Here is an 11,430-nt window from a genome sequence, read left to right on the forward strand (position 1 = left end):
TACTTGCAGCTACCAGTGACACGGGAATGGAGAAATCACACATGGATCCTATTGCCCGGGCAGAAGTGTCCGGTGCTCAGCCAATGACCGCCGGGTATGCATCTCAATTGACTGACACATCAGGCGATGGCACTCAACTGGATAGTAAACTTTCAGCCAGCGCAAATGATGCTACTGTATCTGGAGCTATACCAAAAATTAACTCGATAGCAAATAACATACCTGATGATAAAGACAAGCCTGTCATAGATAATGGTAAAAAGAAAAGTAATAAAGTTCAAAAAAAGTACAATATTATTGTGCCCAAGGAGCTATGGTCACAAGAAATGACCGATTTATATCAAGAGCAGAGGGAGTTGTTAAATAAGTGGAAAACATCAAAAGACAGAGAGATTCTCAAAAAAACCCGAAGGCTTGGTCTTCAGTTCAAAAATCTCCTGAATGAGCTTAGAGAGAAGATTGTGCTCAGTGACAACTTTGAGGAAATCCAAGAACTGGCCAGAATTGCAAAGGAAAAGGCCGACAGAGAAAAAGCTGAGCGCATCAGAATCGATAATGAGCGGCACTGCATGAACAAAGCAAAGCTTGAGGTCATGGGACCAGAATTCATCAAAAGGTTTGTTGATCGCAAGTTCAAGTGCTCCTCTTTCATTCGGAATTCGGACCAGTTTATTGAGTTTGTGAAGCGCTATGGTTTAAATAGCTTGGATCCTAAAGTTATTCCTAAGCTTGTGGAACGAATGAAAGCATCAGGAGATGGACACCTGCTAGGGCTGGCTGAAAGTGCTCAGCGTTCGCGCTTTATGTCTTATAGAAATCGTAGCAGGAGATCGTCCCAGAGAAGAAACCGGTCTCCCGGAAGAAGAAGCCAATCCCCTAGGAGAAGTAGATCTCGTAGAAGCCGATCCCCTAGGAGAAGCTGTTCTTATAGAAGAAGCCGATCACCTAGGAGAAGCAGTTGTTCTAGAAGAAGCCGATCTCCTAGGAGAAGCTGTTCTTATAGAAGAAGCCGATCCCCTGGGAGAAGGAGCCGATCGCGCAGTGATAGCAAGTCTCCAATGAGAAGCAGATACAGCAAGTTTCTGAGAGACAGCAGATCTCCCCGAAGACTGAGTAGATCACGCACAAGAAGCAGATCTCGAGAAAGGAGTTGTTCTAGAAGCAACAAACCACCCAAGAAAACTACTCATGGATTTGGCCCAGTAAACAAAGCTAGGTCTCCGAGTAGCTGGGTGAAGTTTCCCTTCGTGCAGGAAAGAACGGGAGTCGTTGGCCCGACCTTGCCAGATAACTTAGATGAACTCAAAGTCGAACCGAACTCGTCTATTAACCCGGACAACATTTCTTTACAATCAGGCGATCCCAATTCGGTATCTAATGTGAGTTTTAATGAAGAAAGTTCCTTCATATCTTCTGGACCTAAAGATATTCTGCCCATCGTCCCGTCTACATTTGTCAAGCCTTCCTGCGGGAGACTTCCTAGCCTTATGGCGGACATAGCTCAGTTGCAAACATCGGTAAAAAATTCTTCGAAACCTGTCAGTGCGCCTCAACCAGCTTCAAGTTCCAAGCCAGCTTCTGTGTCTAAGCCAGTTTCTGCACAAGCCACCGATGATTCTAGTGCGAGTAAGAAGAAAGTAGCCGATGGAAAACCTAGCTACGAGAAATGTAGTCCGAATGTAGATTGTCCTGATACCCTTACACGTCAAGTAGATATCAGCACGTCCTTGACTAAAAAGACAAAATCTCGAGACAATTTCCCTGTGTTAGATGATACGCGTGGCAAGGATGACCCAGACCCCAATAGTTCTCTAGAAATAGAAGCCAAGGAAAATTCAAAACATAACATTAAAAGCAAGAACCGAACGGAGCACATGAGTTTAAGAGTCAATTCTGTCAGTTTTGAGTGGCAGGGAAGTTACGACGAGTATTCGGACATGTGTGCAGGCAGTGAGGCAGCTTTTGATCCTCCTGGATACGATGAACAAGCTGACCCCAGTGGTGGCATGAACTATCCCGGTAGTAGTTCTTTTGATTATATGTATGCACCTAATTATTCTGCGCCCTACGGAGGTTATCATGGCGGCCCAAACAACTACCTTACCCGTATGCCTTTTTCAGTTCCCCGAATGCCATTCAATGGCCCCCCAATGCACTTCAATGGGCCACCAGGGCCATTCAACGGGCCAAGAGGGCCATTCAACGGGCCCAGAGGACCATTCAACGGGCCTCGATGGACTTTCACTAACATGCAAATGACACACTATCCTGGGCCGAGCATGCCATATCCCGGCACTATGATGCCGTATCCATACGCCCAGTCGTTCTATCCTGATGCCGAGGCAAGTTCCAGTAAAGAATCGTCTGTAAGATCGAAACATCGAAGCAGGAAGTCGAGCGGTGACCAAGACAAGCACCAATCATCGGGCCATAAAAAAAGCCACAGACATTCGCCTAAACAGAAAGACCGTAGTTCTCATCGGTCTAAGCACAGTAAAAAGTGATTGTTGATCCGTATTAATGACTCTACTAGATTTTGTCTACTTGGAACATTATGTCATAGAACTCGTTGCATAAAATAGGTAGTAGGGGTTAATTAAGCAAGCTTTTAATTGTACGGCCCCTGCTACTAACTGGAAGTACCGTCAGTAGACAAAGGGTTTCTCGGGAAGGTTAACATGTTAAAGAATATCGATACACTTGACATGTCGTGCGCAAGTGTTACATTTTTCTGACTTGACTACTTCTATATATTACTTGAAACCAGTGTTTACGTTAAAGAATCTATGTTTTAAGTATGGGAACGTATCGTGTATCCCAGAAGAGGTTAGTGTAAATAGTACTCTGTATGGTGAATATTCTTCATAAAGTAAATTAACATAAAGTGAATTAGAAGTGATATCCAAAATTAAGTAATTTTCGATTGCAGTTATTTTCCGTGGTTGGTTTCTACTAGCTTCCGTTATTTTTTACCCAATCCTGAAATATGTAAATCTAAATCATTATGAACAGATAAGATTAATGTTTGATCTGAATTCCACTGATAGTCAATTCTTAGTTATGTCTGCGATTGATTTTTGAGCATCTTGCGTTGAAGGTTCATTTAATTGGCATAATAAGCGGAAGGTTGTGTTTGATATTGTTTTCATTTAGTGGCCCTAATTGCTTGTTGTAATGATGACAAGTCTAATAATTGGCAAACTCAAACGTGAAATTATTCCAGTCTTGCTTGATGAATTACCTGCTCTTTTTCGAGCGCTCTATTCGAACTTTCAGCTTGCCGTTATAGGTCGGGTATCTGATTAGAACTTCGATATTGTGTTGTCATCTCTTTCAATAAACGCTACTGTATAATAAAACTGTTAATTCATTTACTTTCCAATTTTTCAATTTTGTCAAGAAACTAATTTAATCGGATGGAAGGATTATATATACCAATTTAGTCACGCATAGAAATCGCTCCGTGTAGTCAGTATACCGTGTGAGTAAAGTCTATTGGCTCTGATTTAACACGACATTAGGCTATCCAATTACTAGGAACACTTGATGCAGATGAAAATATTTGGAAAAAATTCTGGCATCATATTTATTATTTCATTATTTTCACCGGTAGTAGTGAGGAGAAAACGTAAAATTGACGATGATATTTTTTTTTGTTGGCATTCCGAACTACGGCGCTTCAATGCCTGGGGAATTACCATTATGAAAATGCTATAAAATCTGTTTTCAGTAAATTTTCAGATAAATAATCCCGGTTACTTTGTTAGCAAACTACCATGGTTTGGGGTTCAAAAACTGAACTCAGGGTGGCCCAGTGCTTAAAGTTCAGAGTACCAGGATTGGAGCAGAGAGGAGCGGGTTCGATCCCAGCTCTGTGCGCCAGTTTCTGGTCAGAATCGGCGAGGAGGCCGGGCGGTTGAGCAAAGCAATATTGTAGCAGTGAGTTGCGAGTTCGAGACCGCAACAAGCTGTGGATGTTCTGCAATGTTAAGAATCTGCAACAGGCCTCCGGCCTAATAAACGCTGAAACCGCTATATTATTGTTATATTTTATTATTATGTAAACGTTCCACAGACCACACTTGTATTGCCACTAAAAATGCCAATGTCGTCGGCTTCCACTGACAGTAATTTGCATCGTATTGAGTCGGAAATGATCGCAATAATGCAGATAATCTAATTTCGGGGATAACACCCCAAGTAGACTGCGTAACCATCAGAAATTTTTCATACTCATCTATTAAGCAGTTTATTAAAGTTTTATAAAAAACGTCACGTTGCTGCCACAGCGTCTACAAATGAAAATCATTGAGTAACGCTAGAATTTGCGTGATTATTAGAATTGTACTGAATGATTTAATTTTCATTTCAACTAATTGCAGGATGAGATGATAGCCATTAAAAACGAAATGAATCATGATGCCAATTCAAATGAGTGTTGTGATGTGACACGTGTTCTTTTTACAATATCAAATGATTGTCATTGTACGCCCGCTGACAGAATTGCGGGAATTCTGCTCGACTTGTTATTGCAATCGTTGCAACGTTCCCAAGGGCCAAGACACTGAAGACAGTAGCCAATGTCAGTGTGCCAGTGAATGCGGTGAGAGATGGTTAGTGTGACGTTCTGCCGTTCAGCCGTGTTTGTAAACGGCATACGGTAATCAATAAATCATTGTCGTTACGGCTGGTTCAGTGGAACTCTACAACATATAAGAGGAACTACAATTATTGCACTCTTGAGCTTACTAAATTATTGTTGTGCGTGCAAAACGATCGTTGTTAGTCGAGCTCTGTTTACAGCACGCTGCATCGGTAGACGTTCCAGCGGCTCCTGGAAATGGATCATCAGCGATAGGGTTACATACTCATAACTTCTGTCGGTGTAACAAAAAAAGTTATGAACCGCCTCAAGTTCATTTTTAATTCCCTACTGCTTTAGTATTTAATTATTTATGTGATAATGCTGGTACCCATGATACTTTAAATGGTCTACTCATAGGACTTGGACTTGGACTCGGCTAACAAGCCTCGCGGACGCGATGATCGTGAGTTGAACGATGCTGAATAATAATAGTAAATATGAGCTGAATAATAATAGTAAATTTGAGTGTAATATCCTTCAATTTACTGTCAGTATAAACACTGGATTATGATTGACGAATGAATTTTGATGTGCGCTGCCCAGCTACATTTAAGCAATTGTATAAAGTACATGTATAGTATAAACACTGGATTATGATTGACGAATGAATTTTGATGAGCTAGTAATTTTTTCCATTATCTTCCGTCTGCGTAACTCGAGTCGAATTCCGGGAACTCGATACATCGCTGTCAGGTACTGGCTCAAAACAACCTGAGGTGCTCTGGGTGCAATGCACCAGCGAGTCGCCGCTGAAGACGTTAATCATCATCACAAAATATTTAGAGGTAATGGAAAATTGCGAAATTACATCATAATCGAAGAGAAAAATATTGTTTCAATCGTTTGCGACAAGCACAATTTGTGTTTTATCATCGAACGATTTAAGCGCATTTTGCGCCTATGTGGAGTTTATTTTCTCAACGGCTCTAGTAGGTATTTTTCCAGTTCGCATCTTCTTTACCTCTATTCGCTATGCATATTCTTGTTCGAGTTTCCCCTTCTCTCTTTCTTTTTTCCCCTCCTTCTATTAGGCCGTAGCAACGACCTCTGGCGCTACCCTCTTAGGCACTTTCTATAGGCACCCTCTCCCTCAGGATCGAGGGAGTTGTGTAAAGGGAATGGCAAGGAGTCCCAAAATCGATTCTTTCGTTTCACTCGCTTTCGTACTCCTCGATCAATACGAGCTCGTCGGAGAACGTCTTGCCACGTGTCACTCAAATTAGCATATTCCGTTAAACTGTGCAAATAAAAAAGAAGATTTGTGTAGTTTTGCAGAAGCTGTTCTTTAATGCAGGTTTCATTGAAGACCAGAGAGTATTTCTTATTGACAATTTTGAGACGCTGCGTTTAGTACAGAAACAACTGAACTTGTCTCCAGTGGAACATCGCATAATCCGGCATTGCTCATAACACAGCTGAGTGCCAGCATGTCATGAGAAACGTGATTAAACGCATACAAACCCTTACAAGATACGTGCTAGAAGCGTTCTAAGACGCTTCATAAGACAAGCATCAGATTCTTGATAAGACGCGTGCTAGATCGAAATGACAAGCATTAGCTAGGTAATGAGACGCTCGTAAGGCTCGGGCCAAGACTTGGGCTAGATAAGAAATAAAACGCACTCTAAATAAGTGCTAACATGCGTTCCCTAATACGCGATAACACGTGTTTAAAATACGTGATGGGACAGCCATATAAATACGTTATAGAAACGAACAAGATGTGTCTCAATGCGCTCGCAAGGTGTGTCACACGTACGGCGCGCGCAGAGATGTCACAAAACGCGTGCAAGATGCGTCGCGACGCACGTCACAAGACGCGCGCTCTTAACGTCGCACGTCACAAGACGCGCGCTCATAACGTCGCAAGATGACGCATGGTTTCCCCTCGTGTTGTGAGACCCATCGTGCGCCTCCTCCCCCCTAAAGAAACCAACGATCGCCGCACGGCGCCCCCCAATCGCCGTTAAACGCCGTGGCGTTCAAGAGAAATCGTGCAGCTTAGAAAGAGTTTACTCGTCTGTGTTTGTGGCGTAGTCTCCTCTACATCATTAAGGGATTATTTATTGTTAGGCCCATTTATCTTATTGACTCAGGACACAGCTTGTCGTACAGACTCCGTCAAGCTATTCATTATCGGAGAAGAAGTTGAGTGCACTGGGTGGTAAAGAGATTCTTTCATTGAAAAAGCAGTGATTTGGACGCATGTGGCGTCCCAGGAGTAAATCTTTCATACGTAGAACCAGGTTCTGAGTAAAATGTTAAAAAAATGCACGTTAAAATTTCAAACGTTATATCTACTACGTTAACGCATCAGTATAGAATTCAACTTACAATTGCATTATTTGGGCACATTATAAGTATACTCGTATATACTTGCCTATACTTGTTAATGGATGATCGGAATGGATCATTTTTAACCTCAAATTAAATGGTCGGACTCGAAGGACCGTAAAGTAAAATACAATCAATCTTTCAAATAACCTATTTATTCTTTTGCTAACAAAAAACGCATTGGATGTTTGGAAAACAATCTTTGATATCGTTTCTGCAGTTCGAAATTATGCTCCACCTTTCACTCATGATTATGACTTCGGACGATTCATTCACTGAAAATATTGATTGCAAAAATACAATCTCATGCATGACTTTCAAACGGTTCACTCGACAAAACTCTTAGATAAAAGTTTCAGCCATCTTTTATCGTGATTGCACGACTCACATCATAATTCGTGATTGCAAGAATCAACCCGCAATCTTTCCTCGTGATTGCACTAACGACTCACGAATCATAACTCGTGATTGCAAGAAACAACTCACAATCTTTCCTCGTGATTGTACTAACTACTCACGCATCAAAACTGGTGTTTGCAAGAAACAACCCACAATCTTTCCTCTTGATTGCACTAACTATTCACAATCTTTCCTGGTGATTGCACTAACTACTCACACATCATAACTCGTGATTGCAAGAAACAACCCACAATCTTTCCTGGTGATTGCACTAACTACTCACGCATAAAAACTGGTGTTTTCACTAACAATTAACCAACAAGGCCTTGTTTACCTGCAGTGACAACTTAGATGACAGCACCTCGATCCTGCCGAGCTCTAACGACCTGCATCCTGTATACGTGGTTGCCTGCACCCACCCCTGCACTCAAAGAAATTAGTGGCTTACTGTCCAAGCAGCGATGCTCTTTAGCGCATTTCCTCATTTATGGAATAAATGCACTATTGTGCTCGCCATGTCCGTCTGTCTGTCCGTCCGTGACCTCAAGTTTACGTCGACGAGAAAATGCGCTCTCTGTCACTCACTGCTGTGAGTACTGAGTTATATTTTTTGTCCTTGTGTGGGTCATCCTGACCCAGTTTGGCTCTGCGAAAAAGTCATTTTTCTGTGCTGCGACTGCATTGCACTGTTCGCGCAGCGCGTAAGAAAGTTAGTCACAATTTACATAATTTGGACAATTTGACGTTTATTTTTATGAGTGGTGACGTTGTAGGGCCTTGCCTGCCACGCTTGCGTTGCTAGCCCAACTGCCCAAGTCACCAGAGATTGGTGATGTCTTAACGAGCCTCCCGTATGCAAAACGTCCGTGGCTCTCAATGTTCTGACTTGGCAACAGTTGTATTAATTCACTGATAGCTGGTAGGATATTTATCAGTCATCTATTCACATCGGTCGTCTATTTTCTAGCAAAATCTATTTTATTATGGTCGTACATTCCCCTAAATTCATCTATTCCCAAACACTCGCATATTCCCTATAATACTGGTTTATTCCCGAACACTTGTCGATTCTTCGACATTCATCTATTTGGACCAGGCAACAAGTCTAGCAGCTATCGCAATCAATCGTCAGTTATGGAAAGATCGGGTTCCAAAGGCCGGACCCCTTGTAAACCAAGTAACGAAAAATGCAAGAATCGGCAACAGGCCATGGGCCTATTTCTTCAGTGCCGACACTTCTATTCTATTCTATGCTATTTCAATAAATTCGTCTATTCTTAAGCATTCCCTAATCTTCCCTACACTCGTGTATTCCCTTTCGGTTGTCTGTTACTATTCATCAGCAATCGTGTTTTTCCCAATACTCTTTTCTCCAGAACTTATAAAAACCCTGTGGTTAAAGGTTCGCATTTTTATTGATTTGCCGAAACGTTCGCATTATGTTTTAGGATAATCACGGTTCCAATTACAAAATTCAAAATTTCATTAAATTGAAGGATGTATCGGAAAGAACCACTATACATTCATAAACTGGATAACTCTATTGCGAAATGTACACACAAGATCTAAATAGTAACAAATATCAGAGCTTAGAACATGGTATAAAAAATGTAATCATTTAACGCACCGAAATATCGTTGGCAGTTTTAACCGGCGTTGACGAACAACTAAATGAACATATAACTGCTTGCCACGATGTCAGTTCCTCTGCCACACTAAAAGACGAATTAGCAATTAAACTACACGAGCACATGACAAATGACTATTCCAAATAAACAACAAATGCAGTTCGCAAAAAAGTCTTTACACCTATTAGCTTTTTCGATCAAGTTGTAGGTATTATGAATTTGAATAGCCTCGAATCTGCGGTAGTTTAAAACTAGTACTAAATTGGGTGTCATTTTTAGGCTCGACTTCGAAGTAACTGAGTGAAGCAGTAGTAGGGGGCACCAATAAGCGCAACTTGGAGGTATCTGCGCGTATCAATAACAAAATAGGCGACATCAGGCGCGACTTAGGGATATCTGCGCGTAGCAGTAACAAAGTAGGCGACATCAGGCGTGACTTGGAGATATCTGCGCGTAGCAGTAACAAAGTAGGCGACATCATGCAGGCGTGACTTGGAGGTACCTGCGCGTAGCAATAGCAAAATAGGCGACATCATGCAGGCGCGAGTTAAGGTATCTGCGCGTAGCAAAGCACACTAGGCGGCAACAGTACAGTTTTGAATGATCTCTCTGCTTAATTAGAGATTAGCCATTAGTTTGTGGAACTGAGAGGCCGTGTAACCGAAATAACTTGGCCAATCGATGACCTGACCTGAGAGCTGACACGCCTCGTGGTGTTTCGCTTAACTATGAAGCTGACAAGTATTTACTTATTAATTGAATGCATAGGTGAGTATTTTCGCGATGAATGTGTTATAAACGACTGAGTTGATGAATCAATTTATAGCGATCATGCTGTGTTGTTGCATAATCTCTTGAACAAGCTGTGTTGCCGGTCCGGCTGGGAGGCCTGGGTATCCGTATGTCAAAGGACATCGCGCTCCCTGCGTTCATATCGTCACTCCACTCCGTCCGTGGCCTAGTTGATGCTGTTTTACATAATGTACGACTGGCCGGGGACGACATTTTGCGGATGGCGGTGGATGAGTGGCGCAATGGGAACGCAGGTATCGCTTTGCCCGGGGACGCGAGTTTGGGCCGGCAGAGGACTTGGGATGGGCAGTTGGAATGGTGAATGTGGGAGGCCTTTAAAAAAAAATTTATAGCGATTGAATTTTGGTAAGTTTAAAATTCGTCGGTATACAATGCTGCCAATGCATAACTATAATGAGATACTGCTATAATATGCTATGCTTTAATGAGATTTATGGTGGAGTAGTGATACAGTAATTATTTCATAAGTTTTGTGTGATAGTGTAGGAAGAAAGGATTCACCTCACTTCTCCAACCAGAAATAAATCAGCATGAAAAATCTCGACTCGATGGGGAGCACTAGTGTTTACAAGAGCTTCATGCTAACCTCTCTAAGCTGGACACATACAGCAGCAGCAGCAGCAAGATCGTAGAACATCTCAGAGTGACTCTCACTTTGAGGGGGGAAATGATTACTTCAGACTAAATAGTTATTGCTTTAGGGAAATTTGTCATTAACTGTAAGCCAGGATTGACGAGGGTCCCTTGAAGCCTTCATGATGAAGTATATACGAAGTACGAAATTCATTTCCGCTAAGCTGAGCATCGATACACAATACAGGATACAAGTCCTAGCACGGGGAGCGGAATCAGCAGGACTACTCGCTACACAACATGAAAATCTCAAAAAATCCTTTTCTCAAGTTTCTGTATATTTGCAATATGTCGAAATTGGATATGTGAGGCTCCAACTTACCTAGCGTTAACCTTGTGCACTATTTTGTCAAGTGTCCAGCTAATCCTCTTGAATGAAGGCTTAGCTAGTATTAGTATTATCAATTTATCATGCCATTTTATAATGACAATTTTCTGTTTTGATAAAAAGCTGTCGTCAAGATTCACTCGTGGGGCTGTGGGGAATCTGGCCCTAGTTGCGAGGCATAAGAGACGCGGAAATTGACGCCAAAATCGAGAGAGGGTCGCAGAAATTGTAATGAAATAGGGTTGGGGTTTTGACGAAAGCCCATGCGCAACATGTAGGCACAACTATAGTGGGTTTATTGCTGTCAAAAGTAGGTTCAAAACTCATGGATTTAAATATATCATACTATATTGTTATTAATGCGTGTGATCGAAAAATTGATGAAATGTTAAAATTTTTTTAGATATATATTCTATCCTGATCTAAAGCCTGGACTCAATTATATTTCATTTTATTTCTGAATTTAGCTGCATTTTTGAAATAGTATACTAACTTTAGTCGATCCTAATTTTTTTATACCTTGTGAACCTTAGCTATGTCTATGTAATGCCCTCAATGATTTAAATGAACAATGTTTTCAAATATTTTTCCTGCGTGTTTCATTTCATTAATGGTTTGTCTTAAATTATCCTATTCGCAGCCTCTGCAGA

Source organism: Hyalella azteca, unplaced genomic scaffold (assembly GCF_000764305.2).
Source record: "Hyalella azteca isolate HAZT.00-mixed unplaced genomic scaffold, Hazt_2.0.2 contig422, whole genome shotgun sequence".
Classification (NCBI taxonomy): domain Eukaryota; kingdom Metazoa; phylum Arthropoda; class Malacostraca; order Amphipoda; family Hyalellidae; genus Hyalella; species Hyalella azteca.